The sequence below is a fragment of the Arvicanthis niloticus genome, chromosome 1 (assembly GCF_011762505.2).
Source record: "Arvicanthis niloticus isolate mArvNil1 chromosome 1, mArvNil1.pat.X, whole genome shotgun sequence".
Taxonomy (NCBI): Eukaryota; Metazoa; Chordata; class Mammalia; order Rodentia; family Muridae; genus Arvicanthis; species Arvicanthis niloticus.
The window spans coordinates 53818657-53837156 of NC_047658.1; the positions used below are offsets into that span (position 1 = coordinate 53818657).

An 18500-nucleotide genomic window follows, 5' to 3' on the forward strand; every position below is an offset into this window, starting at 1 on the left:
GCAGATATAATCAGTCGACTATTCCACAAGTGTGTCCTTTTCTGGACAGTATTTTGTCTGTAGATGGAAAGAGGCAATTCTTGCCTAGTGGCTGTCTCACCACAATTGGAATAACTCCAAAGATGCTCAATTTCTTCTTAGAATCCAAGACAGGAAGCTGTCAGGAGCAGACAGGTCTCTAATCAAAATGAACATTAATACAGAAATGTTTGTAACGTCAATTCTGTGGATTTCTGATGTTTTGAAAACAAATTATTTATGTAAGGCTATCTGGACTGTTGTCTGTTAACTCCTCTTGCTATTTCTAAAGAAAATATAGAAAACTCCCTAACAATAAACTCAAAGCCATGAATTTGCTATAGTCCCTTAACTCACAGGCTAACCATCTCAAATCAGTTAAAAAGTTAAAGAAGGACTGAGTCTAAGCCTTGTATTCCTAAATGTGTTATACAGGCGCAGTGCCTATGACAGTAACAATATTCATCTCACATTTATATTAATAAGAGGCTCGTACCAATGAAAACCTTAAATTTGAAATCAAAGTAAATTTTGTACCATTTAAGAAATTATAACTTCATCTTAATAACAATTATACATATTTCTACCAGTAGGTTATGGCTATGCAATAAATCCTAGCTAATCCTCCCTGTTCCACCAAAACTTTTCCCTAGAAAGACAGCCCAACATTAACCACCTCAGTCCCCAAGCCCTGGGAATAGGGGTGCTGACTCTTCATTAACTTCTTCAAACTGATTATGGGTGTTGAGATATTAGAAGAGGGGTTGGGGGAAGAGTAAATTGATAAGCCTCTTCACTGCATTCAACTGGAATTCCAGGACATCAGAGGTTCGAACAGGTCTGCTCAGCTTGCATGATGAGTAGATACACCAAGGCTATGTATTCTGCAATATGAAAATTCTCAAAACAAATTTTAGTATCAAGATAATTGTTTGAATTCTGGAATCTAGTCTTCTGGCTGCCTGCCTCTGTCATGTCTAATCCATATAATTATGGGAGTTTCTATGAGGGTGTGCTCCCACCATCCTCCCATTTTTGCCTTCCTGCTCTCAAATTTCCCAAATCAGGGAATCCAAACTTTCAGGCACCTAGACCCTCCACTTCCACTGATGCCTAACCACTTACCCCATCTTTCCTCCTCCAATTACTATGAGGGTGTGCTCCCACAATCCTCTCATTCCCACCTCCCTGCTCTTGCAATTCTCTAGCACTAGGGAATCCAAACTTTCAGGTACCAAGGTTGTCCACTTCCACTGATGCCTGGCAAGTGGAACTTAGGTTTGCTCATTGTGTCCTGGATTTCCTGGATATTTTGTGTTAAGACCTTTTTGCATTTTGCATTTTCTTTGACAGTTGTATTGCTATTTTCTAAGGTATCTTCTGCACCTGAGATTCTGTCTTCTATCTCTTGTATTCTGTTGGTGATGCTTGTGTCTATGACTCCCAATTTCTTTCCTAGGTTTTCTATCTTCAGCATAGTCTCCCTTTGAGATTTCTTGATCGTTTCTATTTCCATTTTTATGTCCTGATTGGTTTTGTTCAATTCCTTCACCTGTTTGGTTGTGTTCTCTTGTAATTCTTTAAGGGATTTTTGTGTTTCCTCTTTAAGGGCTTCTACCTGTTTACGTGTGTTCTCCTCAAATTCTTTGAGAGTGTTATTTATGACCTTCTTAAAGTCCTCTATCATCATCATTAGAAGTGATTTTAAATCTGAATCTTGCTTTCCTGGTGATATGGAGAATTCAGGACTTTCTAGTGTGGGAGAACTAAGTTCTAATGATGCCAAGTACCCTGGGTTACTGATGCTTATGTTCTTGTGCTTGCCGTTTGCCATTTATATCTTCTTAGTGCTACCTGCCCTGTCCCTGACTGGAGCCTGTCTTTCCTATTATCTTGGTTGTATCAGAACTTTGTGGGGTGGGTGTAACTACTGGGGTAAGCGCTGGGGCCCAAAATCTGCTCAGTGCTCAAGTGCAGACAGGATGCTGCCCAGGTGAGAGCTCTGGGAGCCCTGTTTCCTCTGGGTTCTTAGAGATTGGGGGCAGAGCTGCCACCCAAGATCTGCTCAGTGCTCTGGCCCAGACCAAAGGAAACCAGTGCTCCGGGCCAGGAGTGACTTCCTGGGTCCTTGTGGGTCCTAGTTACTCCCTGTTTGGGGTGAATGTTGCTGTCTGCTTACCTAAGATACTGCCCAGGTTAGAGTTCCTGGGATCCCTGCTTCCTCTGGGTTCTGTGTGATTGGGGGCAGAGCTGTCACCCAAGGTCTGCTCAGTACTCTGGCCCAGATCTGAAGGAACCAGTGCTCTGGGCAGGGAGTGACTTTCTGGGTCCTTGTGGGTCTCAGTTACTCCCTGATTGGGGTGAATGTTGCTGTCTGCTTACCTAAGATACTGCCCAGGTTAGAGTTCCTGGGATCCCTGCTTCCTCTGGGTTCTGTGTGATTGGGGGCAGAGCTGTCACCCAAGATCTGCTCAGTACTCTGGCCCAGACCGGAAGGAACCAGTGCTCTGGGCAGGGAGCGACTTCTTGGGTCCTTGTGGGTCCCAGTTACTCCCTGTTTGGGGCGGGCCTTGCTGTCTGCTTACCTAAGACACTGCCTGAGTTAGAGTACCTGGGATCCCTGCTTCCTCTGGGTTCTTTGAGATTGGGGGTAGAGCTGTCACCCAAGAGCTGCTCAGTGCTCTGGCCCAGACCAGAACCCATTTTTGACATTTCTAATTGAATGATGAAAAATTCATTTTTATTTTCTTCACTTTGCTGATAGCTTGCAGGCTAGGAAATTGAAGGCTTAGAGAAAGTATGGCTAATGCCATGCAGTTCAGAGACACACAGCCTGTAGTAGCTAGTCCTGCACACCCATCCCACACATGCTACACTGCTTCCTGTGCTATGAAGAACACAGCAGTTTATGACAGTTTTCTAAGTTCTAGGCAATTTATCAAGAATGAAAGTTTGTCTCTCATGATTCTGGGGGCTACCTTAACAAGTCTACATCTGGTGAGGTCCTTCTTGTTGGTGATAACTCTCAGCTGAGTCCCAAGGCTGCCTAAGGCATGGTGGGGGTCACTGAACCATTTGGGGAATGACAGCTCTCAGGAGGTGTTTTGGAAGCTCCTGGTGGGAACTTGAGTAGCTCAGGTGGGAAACTGCCAGAGTAGCTTGGGGATGAGCTGATGGTTAACCAACCTGAGCATATATCCATGGGAAAGGAGGAAGGGAATGGAAAAAGAGACCAGAGTTGTTTGGGATGTAGACTGGATAGGGGCGTGTGTTTGGAGGTGCATGTGCGTGTGTTGTGTGTGTGCGCGCGCGTGTGTGTGCACATGTATATGTTTTGAAGGCTCTATCACAGATTGTGGGAGCTCTGTGGAGCCTTTGTGACTCCTAATCCTTTGTAAGTTGTTTCTTAGCCAGCTTTTCTTTCTGAAAACCCTCACTCAGTTTTGCACAAACTCTTTATTCTCTGCTGTTTCATCACGAAGGCTACGTCTTACTAGTTTCAAAGACAAGTCAAATATATCCTCACCTTTCACTTATCTCTGTGGGCTGGTTTTTTTTTTTTTTTGAACAGAAAGATTACCTATCTTCTTCTACCTATCTGCCAGCTACATACCTGTTGTCCTACTGCCTATCTGTCCATCCACCTGCACGCTCATGCTCTTGACATTCTATATCTCGATTCCAGTTGTGTGTGTTGCAGTTTTTTTTTAAAACTTGACACAGGCTGAGGCCAGTTGGGAAGAGGGTACCTTGTTTGAGAAAATGCCCCTACCTGATTGGCCCATGGACAAGTCTGCCAGGTATTTTCTTGACTGGCGGTTGATACTGAAGGGCCCAGTCCGCTGTGGGTGCTACTACCCATAGTCAGGTAGTCCTGAGGTGTATGTATAAGAAGACAAACCAAGCAAGGCCAAGAGAAGGAAGCCAGTAACCAGCATCCCTCCATGGCCTCTGCTTCTGCTCTTGCCCTGGGTTCCCACCCTACCTACCCTTCATGGTGGACTATAAAATGTTAGCTGGAATAAGCTCTTTCCTTCTCAGGTTGATTTTGATCACATTGTTTAATCACGGCCATAGAAACCTTACGAGGACTACAGTTTTCTGAGCTGACTGGGTAGTTAATTTCAATAACTGAAAACTCAGTAAGGGGATGACAGGGAGGGGAAAGCTTCTTATAAATTTTAGTTTTTGAGAGATGTTTAGAATATTCAAGAACATTTCCAGCAGATCACTAGGTGCAAAAATATTGAAGTTCAAGAGACTCCAGGATTTTCAAGTCAGTAACATGTGTGTGCAGCTTAGCTTTTCTGTGATCACAGGATGAAAGCAACGGGAAAATTAGTTAGTGCAAGGGAGAGCCAGGAGGCAAAGGATGTAACCCTGGCTGAACAAAGAGCAACTCCATAGGTCGCTTAGGGGACGAGGCCAAGAGCAGTGTAAAACTGGTCAGAATGCCTCAGAAAGGGTATGCTAACTAGGAGCCATAATTATCTTGGGCTGTAGTCGTTAGGTGATTGATGGGGCTGCTCCCGTGGAGCCAGGCTGTGCAGTGTGCAGTGTGCAGTGTGCAGTGTGCAGTGTGCAGTGTGCAGCAGGCTTGGGTGTGGCTAGGGATAGTGCAACTACAGAGCTGACTGACCTGAACTTGTGTGGGAGGTGACAGTGTCTGTTCTCTGTCTTTAATGTCAGGGCCTCCATCTTTACTGGCTGCTGCAGCCTCAAGACATCTCATGCTCAGTGTGGGGAAGCGGAACAAAGAGAGACACTTGATACTAAAAAATGAAAAGCCTTCCAGAAACTCCCACCCCAACTGCCTTCCATCTAGGTCTGATTAGCTACACAAAAAGTGACTGCTTGTAGCTGGGAGGGGGCTGGAGAAACAAAATATTCCAGTGTAGTGGTGTGTTGCCTGGGCTGGAGCAAAATCTGCCACAAGGAAGAGGAGAGTCTTCATCCAGTGGGCAGAAGACAGAGTTGGGTTTAGTTGGGTTGAGAAGGGCGTGGGAAGGGAGACAAAGCCTGTGTCTGGTCTCCTTGGGAGGCTGTTGTAATAGGTAGGAACTGGAGAAGCTGGTAGCCAGTAGGATGTGGGAAAATAATGGGAGGTGGCATTTCCGAATGTGAGAGGCTTGGGCCATGTCATATTGATCTGAGTGGGATCCCTGTATGCCTGCTCTTGGGCGATGCACTGAGCATGGAGTGAGTGAAGACTGTGCTGTATGCAAACTGGCAAAAGGGCATCCTAGAAACAGGAACTTTCTAGAGTAAATAGGTTAGAGGAGAGAGCGTATGCATAGGGTGATAATCTGAGAAATACTACCTCGAAATGACCCACGTTCAGCCCTGTGTTTTCCACTCTGAGGATGATGGCAATACCCTGCACAGATCCTGTGCTCTCCGGAGTAGTCGCACATCTATGCTGGTTGTTGTTTATGTCAACTTGACAGTAACCAGAGTCACCTGGAAGGGGGAACGTTAGTTGAGAAAATGCACTTCATCAAATTGGCCTTGGGCAAGTCTGTAGGGTATTTCCTTGATTAGTAATTGATGTGGAAGGGCCCGGTCCTCTGTGTGCGGTGTCACTCCTGGCCAGGTGGTTCTGGGATCTATAAGAAAGCAAGCTGAGCAAGCCAACTGGGGAGGAAGCCATAAGCAGTGTGCCTCCAAGTTCTGTGCTTCAGTTCCGACCATGACTTCCCTTCATGATGGACTGTAAACTGTAAAATGAGATAAACTCTTTCCTCTCCAGTTTGCTTTCAGTCATGCTGTTTATTACAGAAATGGAAAACTAGACAGGATAATGTGATTATCATTTTCATGTGACCATTCCAATGTGAGCATCTACTTGAAGTCTGTCCCCCTTCCTCAGCAGGGACTGACCTCAGGCCGGCTGGTACCTTGGGCACTCCTGAGTCTCTCCTACCTGATAGCTTCCTGTCTGCAGGGTGTGTCTGGGGGAAGAGAGAGTAGGGAAATCTCTGCTTGTTTGAAGCTGTAGCAGATGGCTTTGATCTCTTTGGTTCTGGCAGGTGTGGGGCTGACTCCCTCACAGATGTGGCATTTCCTTGCCGAGCCTATCGATTTTTTTCCCTCTGGCTAGTGTCTGGGATGCCTTTCAAGGTTTTGGGTGGTGCTGACCTTTTAAAGCTTCTTTGGGATGGACAACCTTTGTAGCACCTTGAGATCTACTTCTGTCCCAAGGTTTACCTTCCATCTTCCTGGGTCTTGGGTGGCAGGGTGGGGGCGGGGCTCACGAAGACGCCCTCCCTCCCTTCTCCTCTTCCTCCAGCTGGTTTAAGCCTCCCGATTACTGTACTTTTGTGTCTGTCACTGTAGATAGAGATTTTTAAACTTCAGTTCTATAGATTTTTAAAATGCTGCTAATCTACTGACTTGATCTGAAGTTCACAGAGCCTTTGAGCAGGCCAAGAAAAATGAATGAGGAAATAAAACCCACTGGACTTCATGAAGAAGAAATTAATGTATTTTAAGAAAAAATAAGTTAAACCTTAGCTTCAAGTACTAAAAACAAAAGACTCTGGAAGATAATTAACCACAGTTTTCTCCCTGATACTTAATTCTCAGCATCATTATATGCCAGGAGACAGTAGAACTCTCACTGCCCATAATGAGGAGGATGGACCATAGTCACAAAGTCCAATGATATTCTTAGCCTGGCACACAGAGGATATTAATTGCTTTAGTCTTTGCTATTGTTTTGGTCTTGTTATTGTTAAACAGGTGCTGACATATAAAGGCCTTTTCCTGGAAAGCTTGTGGGTCAATATATATGACTTACTGTCATAGTGTAAAAGGAATACATCGCTCTGTAGATGTAAGATGACATGACCAAGGTGTGGTGGCTCGTTTTTGTCATCTCAGCACGTAGGAAGCAGAGGCAGGAGAGGCATGAGTTAGAGATCAGACTGTTGTGTGTGTCCAGGTTAGCCAGGTCTTATAGCAAGATTCTGTCTTAAAAAACAAAGCAAACAAACAAACAAACAAAGAAACAAACAAGACTCCAAAACCAAAAGAGAAAAAGAAAGACAGAAGAGAGAATTGTCAGTGACTGATTAGATCAGGGAGGGAATAGAGGGACTTTGCCTAAGCCTATAGCTAAGTCACTACTAACATTTTACATTTCCTAGTTTTCAGTATTATCTCAAATCTATAAAACACCATCTATATTAAAAGAGCTACCCTATGTCAAGAGCTAGTTAATGTGCATTTATATATATATATATATAAAATGAAGGTTCTTGGGGCCATGGAGTTGGCTCAGTAGGTAAAAACCCTCACGGCATAATTGTGACAACTCAGGTTCCATCCCTGGAGTTCACTGGAAGGAGAGAACTGACTCCCACGATTGTCATCCGACTTTCAGGGAACTTAGAATCCATTCCTGAAGTGAGCCCACACCAGTCTGGGGACAGCCTTGCTTGGTGTCTTAGGCAAGACCTTCAGGGATTGGATGGATGGTCCAGAGCAGCCTCAGCAAAGAGGGCTGACACCAGACTCCTTTCTGCTCCGCATCTCTTGGGGGTCCACTGGGCTGTTTGCTTCAATGTCTTCCCAAGGAGCAGTTCAGACTTGAGCTTTGTCCACTTTTATTTTTAATTCACTTAAAAAATATGAGTTTCCTCCTAATTTTTCATAGTAGCTCTTTCTTGTTTCATGTGTATATTATCTAAATTTGTCTGTGCATATTGATGGCAGCTTTAACAGGACTCAGCCGCTGTGGGTCCAAGTTCAGCCCGCCACTGGGCACAGCTTCGGGAGAGGTGAAACACAGGGCACTTGACTGCGCTTATCCCAGCCACTGTTGTCATGTGCAGGGCTTTAGGGAAGCGCCAAGACACAGCTCTGGGGGTGGGAAAACACAGTTTGAGATGTGGGAAGGCAAGGCTGGGATTCCCTGACTTCCGGACATCTACTCACCACTAGAAAACCACACAGAGAAGTCAGGAACGAAGTATCAGGAGTCCACAGGCCTGCGAGGAGACCAGGGCCATTGGGCCCAAGGGTTGAGGACGGCATCTCGCAGGGGCCTGGGCCCAGGGCTGGGAGCTCTGGCTTAGCTGGTCAGCTAGTTAATGAAGGTAGCTTCAGTTGTCTGGAAGTACAGAGACTACAGGAGACTAAGTCTCTGTAGGTGAAGGCCATCTCCATGCTCCCTATGGCAGTGGAGAATGAAAAGACAGTTCTTGGTTCCAAACTGTTTATTGGTTATTCATTGTGGAAAATGGATGCATTCCTACATAACAGGGTGGACCCGAGATTTTGCAGGGAGGAATGTCTGGGAAGGGAAGCTTATCATTGGCTAAGCCCTTGGGGGCCTCTAGGTACCTCATTAGCATGGAGACCTCTGTTCTGGGCTATGTGACAGACAAGGGGAGTGTGGCACACATATGTTCCAGGCCAGGAATCTGGCAGGGAGCAGGGAGCTGCCTACCATCTCAGGTGTGTACCTCAGTTTCGGGGCTCAGACCTGCTCTGCCTTACCAAGTTTCCTGGCAAGGTCTACTATCCCACAAGCCCCTGTGCCCTAGTCAGCTGTTTCTTCTGGAAAGTCCTAAGCAGTGGTTCTCAATCTGTGGATCGTGGCCTCTTTGGGGGGTGTGTGTTAAATGACCCTTTTGTAGGGGTCACCTAAGATCATTGGAAAACACAGATATTTACATCATGATTTATAACCATAGCCAAATTACAGTTATAAAGTAGCAACAGAAGTAATTTTATGGTTGGGGTCACCACAACATGAGGAACTGTATTAAAGGGTCACAGCATTAGCAGGTCGAGAACCACTGACCTAAGCTTCCTTGTAGATACTTTTTTCTCATGTCTGGTTTTCTTCAGATTTCTGTGATTCCAGGATGCCATTCGATTGGAGGGCTAGGGTGAGATGTGTAGGTGGCTGGCAGGTTTTGTCTTTTTGCCTGGTTGTGTTCTCTCCTGACCGTGGTTGGGTGTGGTGACTGGATCAGTGGGGGCCAGCAGGAAGCTGCAAAGACAGGCTTTACTCTGGGAATGCAGCGCTTTCCTCTTGGGCGAGTCACCCTCATATTTTTTTCTTCTGATGATTGGAATGTTTGGAGACACCTGAAGCTTCTCTCTGATCCTGACCTTACTCTAGGCCCACTCATAGAGGAGTCCATCCAGACATGAGTGCAGGCTCCAGGCTTGCACAGGCACTCCCAGATGTCGGTTGCTTGATGGATCTGTTAGTGTCTGCTGTTTGGTATGAGACACTGGTCTGTACTTCTCATACTCAAAGCAGGAACTGTTATCACCAATTTTCACATCAGGAACTGAAGGTACAGAGTGCTTTGATAATTTTTTCAGAGACAGATCTCTGTTTATCAGTGGAGCAGGGATTAGAACCCAGATGCTATAACTGTAGGATTTGCCTCTGGATGTTAACAGAATGAGAGTGAGTCACTGGCCCCTTTGTCTTTCATTCATTTATTTATCTCTGTGTGTGTGTGTGTTCACATGAGTGCTCCATGCATGTGCCTGTGGTGCACATGCGCAGAGCAGAGGACAAGCTCAGTGCTGGTCTTCACCTTCTGCTTTGTTTGATACAGTGTTTCTTTTGTTCATTGTTCTGTCTGCAGCCTGGCCAGCCTGAGGGCTTCCCATTAGTCTCTTGTCCCTGCCTCCCATCTCCCGGTGGGGGTGTGCTGGGTTACAGACTTGCTTTACTGTCCCTGGCTTCTACAAGGTTGGGGGATCTGAACTCAGATTGCCAGGCTTGTGCAGTGGGTGTTTTAAACACGGAGCAATCTCTTCAACCCACATGTAATTTTTGTTTTAAATGATCCCCATATTGTGCTTCGGGGATCACTCCTGTTCTTTTGATGTTTACATAATTTAGGCTTGGAATTTCCCTGATTTCACTTTGATCTAGGGAGCCGTTTTCTGCCACTTGTGTATTGGTGATCATTGTCTCCTCTCTCTGATCCCATCTGCTCTCCATCTTCTAGAAGCCTCACACCGCTCATGGATTGCTGCTGGCACCTGTTCTGGTTTCTCAGCCCTGTTACCGGTGTGCCCGCTGCCTCCACATATTTAGACATTTATTGAAAGACACCTGGTCGAGCTGAGAAGCGTGCAACCTCCCCACCATCTTGGCTCAATTGCACGGTGTTCACTTACTATCTGCAGTTCACTTACTATCTGCAGTTCATTTACTCGGGGCAGGGTTGCTGCTTTTCTCTTGTCCTGCTGAGATGGTGACGAAGCTCAAAGCAGGCATCATGGCTCAGGGGACACAACAGAGGCACCACAGCCCTTGAGGTTATTTCTCAGTGAAGATGAAACTCCTTATTGTGCTAGTATGAGTCTGCTGATCAGAGACAACCCACTCTGGATTGTCAGGCATTGTCTCCTCTCTACTGTTGAGATGGGAGGACTCAGACCACCATTGCTTGTTTTATGCTGGTCTAGACCAGTGCTTCTCAACCTTTAATACAGTTGGGGTGACCACCAACCATAAAATTATTTCGTTTCTACTTCATGACTGTAATTTTGCTACTGTTATGAATCATAATATAAAATCTGATATGCAACCCCTACAGGGTTTGCAACCCACAGGTTGAGAACTGTTGTTCTAGACAAATAAATCAAAGAATACATTGTATGTAAATGTTAAAAACGTTGAGTGCTGAGTTGCAGGGAGAGATAGGCAGGCATATTTATTGGGACAGTACATGCACACAGGAAGTGAGTGACATCTATAAATTTATATCTTGATGTATTTAAATGAATGACATGCCCATGTAACCTGTTCAAGGTACATGTATTAGGGGCTAGGGACATGATGCAGTTGGTAGAGTACTTGCCACGCAAGGAGGAGGACCCCATTTTAGATCCCCAGCACCCACATAAAACTCAGCTTGGTGGCACAGACCTCTTATAACCTCAGTCCCAGGGAAGTGAAACAAGGAGGGTCCCTGGGGCTTGCTAGCAGGTAGATAAATCAGTGATATCCATGTTCTGGGAGAAGCCTGGTCTAAGAAATAATGAGGAAAGTGATTGGATAAGCCACTTGTCATTGGCCTCTGTCTGCTACATGCATGTACACACAGACACAGGTGTTACCAGCACCAAGAAGGCTCCCTTAATGCCACGACGTAGCTCTTATTTCTACCACTACATTTTAGTATATTCTGTTTAAAAAGATCCTGTGGTTTGAATGTTTTGCCTGCATGTATGTATGTGGACCATGTGTAAGCTCAGTGCTCTGGGAGACTAGAGTGGTGTTAGATCCCTGGAACAGAGTAAGAGGCGAGTGTAAGCCACCATGCTGTGTAGGTTCTGGGAATCAAACCTAGGTCCTCTGCAAGAGAAGCTAGAGCCCTTAGCCTCTGAGCCACCTCTCCAGGGAGTCCTATAAATTTAGTGTATTCTACTTTTGACTTACGTGACTAGAATAACATAGCATGTTCTCCTTTATTTTTGGACTTTTTGTCATTAGATTCACAGAACATAAGAGTCACAGTCTTAGAGTTTCTGTTATGATAAAACACCATGACTTGAGGAGGAAAGTGTTTATTTTAATTTAAAATTCCACAAGGCAGGAAGTCAAGCAGGGCAGGAACCAGGAACCAGGAGGCAGAGACTGATGCAGAGGCCCTGGAGAAGTGCTGTTTACTGGCTTGCTCCTCATTTCTTGCTCTGACCTGCTTTCTTATGGCACCCAGGACCACCAGGCCAGCAGTGGGCTCACCCACAATGGAATGGGTCCTCCAATATCAATTATCTACCAAGAGAATGCCTTAGGGGTTTGCCTTCAGGCCAGTCCTATAGAGGTGTTTTCTTGAGTGAGATTCCTTCTTTCCACATGATCCTAGCTTGTGTCAAGTTGACATAACAACTAGCTAGCAAAATTGACCACTTGCCAACAACACAGAAACATATAATTTATTAAGCTATAACCTTTTTTTCTTGCTTATCCTCCAAATCCTTTTATTAATATCAGTATCACAGCATAAAACATTTGGAAGCATGAAACTTCCACAGTTTCAACTCTTTTGAAGTCCAGTCTTTTAAAAAAAAAACATCCAAAGTCTCTTTTATTTCTCTAAAGTATCCAAAATCTTGGCAAAATGTCTAAATCCCTTAACTGTGGGCTCCTATAAAATATAAGTTAAACACTATCTTACTCCATAAGGGAAGAACAAGGCCACAGTCACAATCAAAGCAAAACCAAAACGTAACAGTGTTAGAAGTTCAGTGCTTGGTGTCTGGGACCCACTCTGGGCTCTGGGGGTGGGGGGACCCAGTAGCCAGCTGTGATGATCAGGCCAGCCCTTCGAAGCTCTGTCTCATAGACTCAGGCTGGAGACCTTCCATGGCTGCTGCTGTCCCTGCAGGCCATCCCATGCTATTAGCGTCTCTAAAATGCCGGGGGTCTCCTATTGCAACTGAGCTTTTACCTTAATCGATGGCCTCTCTTCAAGGACTCCAGGATGCCACACAGTGCCAGGCCTCAGATTTTTTCCCATAACCCCTTCATACATTCAAAACTCGCACCACCTGGGTGGCTCTTGCACTACCAGGTCCACCTGCGGCGTGAGATGAAGCCTCTCCCCTCTCTGGACTACAGCTTCTGTGGGCTGGCCCTGAGGAACATGTCAGAGGATTTTAAGGACTCATTGATGCTGGCCCCTTAGTCAAAGCAGCTTCTTCAGCTCCAGCTGACCATTGTCAGTTGTCCCTTTACTTCAGTGGTTCCGGCCTCTTTGTTAATCACAGCTGGCTTTTCAACTCCAGGTGACCAGACACCACAGTTTTAATTCAAAATACTGAATACCTCTGTGATAGAGTCTTTAAGGGACTCTTAAACTTCCATCGGAACCATCACAGGCCAGGCTTCCATCATCTGCATTTCTCTCACCCTTCCTCTCTTCCAGCCTCCCACACAGAACATCACACAGAGCTCTGAGCACTTACCAGCTTTCTAGCCCAAAGTTCAAAGGCCACCACAGCCCTCCTACAAACACACGATCATGTCTGTTTCTGTGATAACTCATGACTTGGAACCAATTTCTGGCTTCTATTGCTGTGATAAAACACCACAATCAAAATCAATTTGGGGAGGAGAGGGTTTATTTCAGCTTGCAGTTGCAATTGTAGTCCAACGCTGAGGGGAGTCAGGAAGGAAATCAAACAAGGGAGGGACTTGAACGCAGGAGATGATGCAAACATGAATGGGTGCTTCTTACTGGCTTGCTCCTCATGGTTTGCTCAGCTTGATTTCTTATAGCATCCAGGATCACCAGCCCAGGAGTGGCACCACCCACAGTGAGCTGGGCTCTCCCATACCAGTCATCAACTCGTTGCCTGAAGCGCTGTGTCTTCTGGTTTCTATAGCACGTTGTATTGCAGACTTAGCAACCATCCTTTGCCTTGTTCACTGTTGCGAAGGACATTTGCATGGTTTCTGGTTTTTAGCTATTTTGAACAATGCTGCCTGTATGTGAATTTCAGTGTACACATGTAGGAATTTCTGCCTGGTGAACACTTAAGAGGGGACTTTCTGAATCATAGGGTGTAGTAGTTTCTATATTCATCTTCAGCAGAGGCTGCCAAACTGTTTCCCAAAACCATTCAGGCAATGTGGACTCTACATTAGCACCTGAATGTTCCACTTGCTCCAGCAATCTTTAGAAACGCTTGTGCCGACATTCATATTTTGAGATGATTTTAGTCATTCTAATAGCAATGTAGTGGCATCTCATGTGGTGGTTTGTATTCCCACGATAATAATATGGTGAGATATTTTCATATGCTTATTGGGCCATTTGGATATTGTCTTAGTGTACCTGGGACATTCTAGAAAAAAATACCAAACACTGGGTGATTTAAACAGATTTGTTTCTAAGAGTTCTGTGGACTGTTCATAGCAAAGGCAGGTGGATGTCTGGCCAGGGTCTGCCTCATGGTTCACAGATGGTCAGCTCCCTGTGTGCTTCTGTAGATGGAGAGGAGAGGGCTTTCTGAGGTTTCCCTTATAAAGATCTAATCCCACCCCACGAGGTTCTACACGATTAGTAACCCAACCTTGACCCACTCATCCTGCAAGACCCCACCTCCTAGTATGACACATTGGTGATTCAGTGTATGAATTTTGAGGAGATAAACCCTCACTTCCCAGCCTCTTTACTAAGGCATCTCATGGATTATCCTATGCTCCAATCTTGGTCTCTTGATGTCTGTGACGGTGCGAAAATCTTCGCCTAGATTGTTGGCCTTCATCTGTGTCCCTGTGCTGTGTTCTGTAAGCCTTGTCTCCAGGGAGAACGCATCTCAAGCACCAGGAGAAAAGGAACAGCTGGTCAGGGCCACTTCTTCATGCTTTTTGTTTTTTTGTTTTCCCCAGAAATTTGGCCTTTTAGATCCTGGTTTCCTTGGTTACAGTGTGCTTTGATTTTTTTCCTCATGAGGGGGAAAGATGGCTGCTTATCTGAGGCTGGAGCTTTCTGCTCCCACTTTTCACCCCATGTTTCAGGACAGAAAATTCACCCAAATGAAGCAGCACCTGCAACTGCTTTTCCACCTGCACCCCAAGAAGTTTCACCCGTTCCATTCCTGACCCTCAGCCCCCACTGCTCTGGTTCCTTCCTGGATAGTTTGAAGGGCTCACACACACCCTTGACTCCTCTTTCCCTGTTGTTGACGAGTTGAATTTTGCCGTATTTTCTGAGCTTATAGGAACAGTACATGGCAGCTAAATGGCAGAAAGAAAAGACAGAGGAGCCTGCAGGGAGAGTGAACACCCCTGGGGAGCCTGACGTGTTTCTCCAGAGCACTACCGTTTGGAGAATTATCTTTACATTAGACATCAGACATGGCCAACAAGTCCATCCCGCTCGTCCCTGGAACGTCTACAAGTACCCATTAGCGGTTTAAAGCTCCTGAGCATGGTTTTTTTTTTTTTTGTTGTTTGTTTGTTTTTGTTTTTTTTTTTTTGTAAAGAAATCTTGGTAATTTTTGTTTCTCACGTCTTTCTAAGTTTATGTGGCCAGAGCTTTGCCCCAGTCCTCCTCCCATGGAGCTATGGTTTTAGACACACACAATTTCCAATTTTCAAAATCCTTATGTATAAGGTTGACTTTTAAAAACATTTTTTCTGAGATTTTGGTTTTATTGCTGTTTAGTTTGTTTTATAAAAAGTGAAGAAGTGGGGGCTGGGGAGATGGTTCAGTTGTTAGAGTGCACATGCTTTTGCAGAGAACCTGAGTTCAGTTCCCAGCTCCAGTTCCAGCACTCCAGATTTTGGTGGGGATCCAATGCCCTCTTCTGGATTCAGAACCTGCTTCCCCTTTCCCCTTCTCCACACACACACACACACACACACACACACAATTCAAAATGAAAATAAATCCTTTTTCAAAAAGCAGAAGAGATGGAGAAGTCCAGATTTCTTTGAGAACATAATATACACAGAGGTTGGTCAAGGCTGCAGTATTTACCATTAAAACCACAACTGCATACAGGTAGAAACTCCACACACTACCTTTGATTTTCCAGGTAAGTGGGAAAGTGGTCTTCATTTTCCTATTTTTGATCTGACTGGAGCTGCCAAGTTGGAGGTGGACAGGATTCCATCTGATGATGGCCCGGGGCCTCCTGCCAAAGGTCTGGTTGGCAGGTTTACAGTGTTTATCTACTTAGCTCAAGGTGGATGTGTGATCTTTGGTGTGAACACTGAAGAAGCTGGAATTCCAGCACTGTCCCTTAGCAGATGTCTACCTCCCTATGTACCTGTCCCTTGTCATCTCTTGGATCACGCTGACCATTTTTTTCTCCGACAAGGCTCCTTCCCATTTGACCCACTTGACTGAGCATTCTGAAATTCAAATCTGTTCCTACACTCCAACTCTCATGGACTCATGGTTACATGTGGCACATAACCTGCTTGCCTGTGTGACCTGCCTGCCTGTGTGACCTGCCCAACTGTGTGACCTGCCCAACTGTGTGACCTGCCCACCTGTGTGACCTGCCCACTTGTGTGACCTGTTCACTGTGTGGCCTGCCCACCTGTGTGACCTGCCCACCTGTGTGACCTGCCCACTGTGTGACCTGCTCACCTGTGTGACCTGCCCACCTGTGTGACCTGCCCACCTGTGTGACCTGCCCACCTGTGTGACCTGTCCAACTGTGTGACCTGCCCAACTGTGTGACCTGCCCACCTGTGTGACCTGCCTACCTATGTGACCTGCCCACCTGTGTGACCTGCCCACCTGTGTGACCTGCCCACCTATGTGACCTGTCCACTGTGTGAATTTTCCACTGTGTGACCTGCCCACCTGTGTAACCTGCCCACCTGTGTGACCTGTCCACTGTGTGACCTGCCCACCTATGTGACCTGTCCACTGTGTGACCTGCCCACCTATGTGACCTGCCCAACTGTGTGACCTGCCCAACTGTGTGACCTGTCCACCTGTGTGATCTGTCTACTGTGTGACTTGTCCACTGTGTGACCTGCCCACCTGTGTGACCTGCCCACCTGTGTGTCCTGCCCACCTGTGTGACCTGCTCACCTGTGTGACCTGCCCACCTGTGTGACCTGTCCACTGTGTGACCTGCCCAACTGTGTGACCTGTCCACCTATGTGACCTGTCTACTGTGTGACCTGCCCACCTGTGTGACCTGCCCACCTGTGTAACCTGCCCACCTGTGTGATCTGTCTACTGTGTGACTTGTCCACTGTGTGACCTGCCCACCTGTGTGACCTGTCCACCTGTGTGACCTGCTCACCTGTGTGACCTGCCCAACTGTGTGACCTGCTCACCTGTGTGACCTGCCCAACTGTGTGACCTGCCCACTTGTGTGACCTGCCCACCTGTGTGACCTGCTCACCTGTGTGACCTGCCCACCTGTGTGACCTGCCCAACTGTGTGACCTGCCCACCTGTGTGACCTGTCCACCTGTGTGACCTGCCCAACTGTGTGACCTGTCCACCTGTGTGACCTGTCTACTGTGTGACCTGTCTACCTGTGTGACCTGCCCATCTTTATGACCTCCCTGCCTGGTGATGTGACCCTTCTCATTTTGGGTTAATCTTTTAACAGTGTTACCCCCTTACCCCACTATTAATATCATGGCTTTGTCTATATTGCTTTCCTCTGTTAGAAATACTACTTCCTCCCTGGTGAAGTACAGATAGCTTTCTAGGCTGTCTTCTGGAGCTTTCTGGACACCAAATATCATTTGTTTCATTTTGTTTGGTTTCTAGTGGCAGGCTCTGCATCTCTCTGCCTTGGAAGTGTGTTTGTCTTGGTGTGTTGTGTGTCTGTGCCTTAATCATGGGGTCTTTAACATACTATATTGATACCTTTTGGTAGACTTCCTAGGTTTGGTAATTAGATAACTCACATTGTATCAGTTTGAGATATTAGGTTGCAGTTCTGTAGTTTTGTCGATTTAGGTTGAGTGATACTGTATTGGTTTAAAGCAGTAAGTTGAAGGGGTTTTTCCAGTGTTTTAAAAGTTATCTCTTGACCTTTAAACATATCTATCTATCTATCTATCTATCTATCTATCTATCTATCTATCTATTCTCTCTCCCTCCCTCCCCCCCCCCCCCCCCCCATCCTGGCTGGCCTAGAACTCATAGAGAATATCCTGCCTCTTCTTCCTGAGTGCTGGAACTAAAGGTGTGCCCAGCCTTCGTGTGTGTGTGTGTGTGTGTGTGTGTGTGTGTGTGTGTATGTGTACATGTGCACAGACCAAAGTTTTCTGTCAGATGTCCCCCTTATTCACCCTCCATTAATGAGGATCTCTCACTGAGCCCAGAGCTCAGCTCTGCTCACTGGCTGGCCCCTAAGCTCCAGGAGCTGCCCCCCACCCCCAGTGCTGGAGCCACAGGCACGCACTGCTCTGCGTGGCCTTTACAGCTGCACTACACCGGCATTTATATGGCTGTTGGGGGTTCAAAGTCAGGTACTCATGTTTGAACACCATGTTTACTAACCAAGCCATCTCCCTAGTTCCCCAAATAATTGTTCTGGGACGGAATTCTCAACACTTGTTCTTATATATTTATTTTTACTGTTGATTCTTATTCTACTTGTGCTACGCAGAAAAAAAATGAAAAAACAAACTCCCAAAACAAGTACCCAGCTTTGCTATGACAGTGACTGTGACCTGGGCATGGTCATTTTTCTGTCATGCTCTCTCTATACCTCCAATGAATTTCTTAATTTGTTGGCTGAAAAGTTACAAATGTATGCATATGCATTTGATCAATGTTAACTTGACTTTCAAGCCATGCATCCTATGTGTGTACATATATACATGTATATGTGTATGGATTGTGCGGCTGGCTGGCACAGTGTCATTATGACTGAGTTTTGTGGATTACCCCTTTTATTGTCAGTCTGAGATCGCAGTCAGTGATTGGCCCAGGGAAATATTTCCTGTCTGATGTTGCTAAAAGCTTTATTTTGGCCAATAATTTCCTAGTATGTATATAT

General features: G+C 45.9%; 1 protein-coding gene across 2 annotated transcripts in view; it reads left to right on the plus strand.

Moving 5' to 3' along the window:
• Sh3gl3 (SH3 domain containing GRB2 like 3, endophilin A3) overlaps positions 1-18500 on the plus strand; it is a 135133-nt gene that overhangs the window by 61622 nt on the left and 55011 nt on the right. The window lies entirely within an intron of this gene.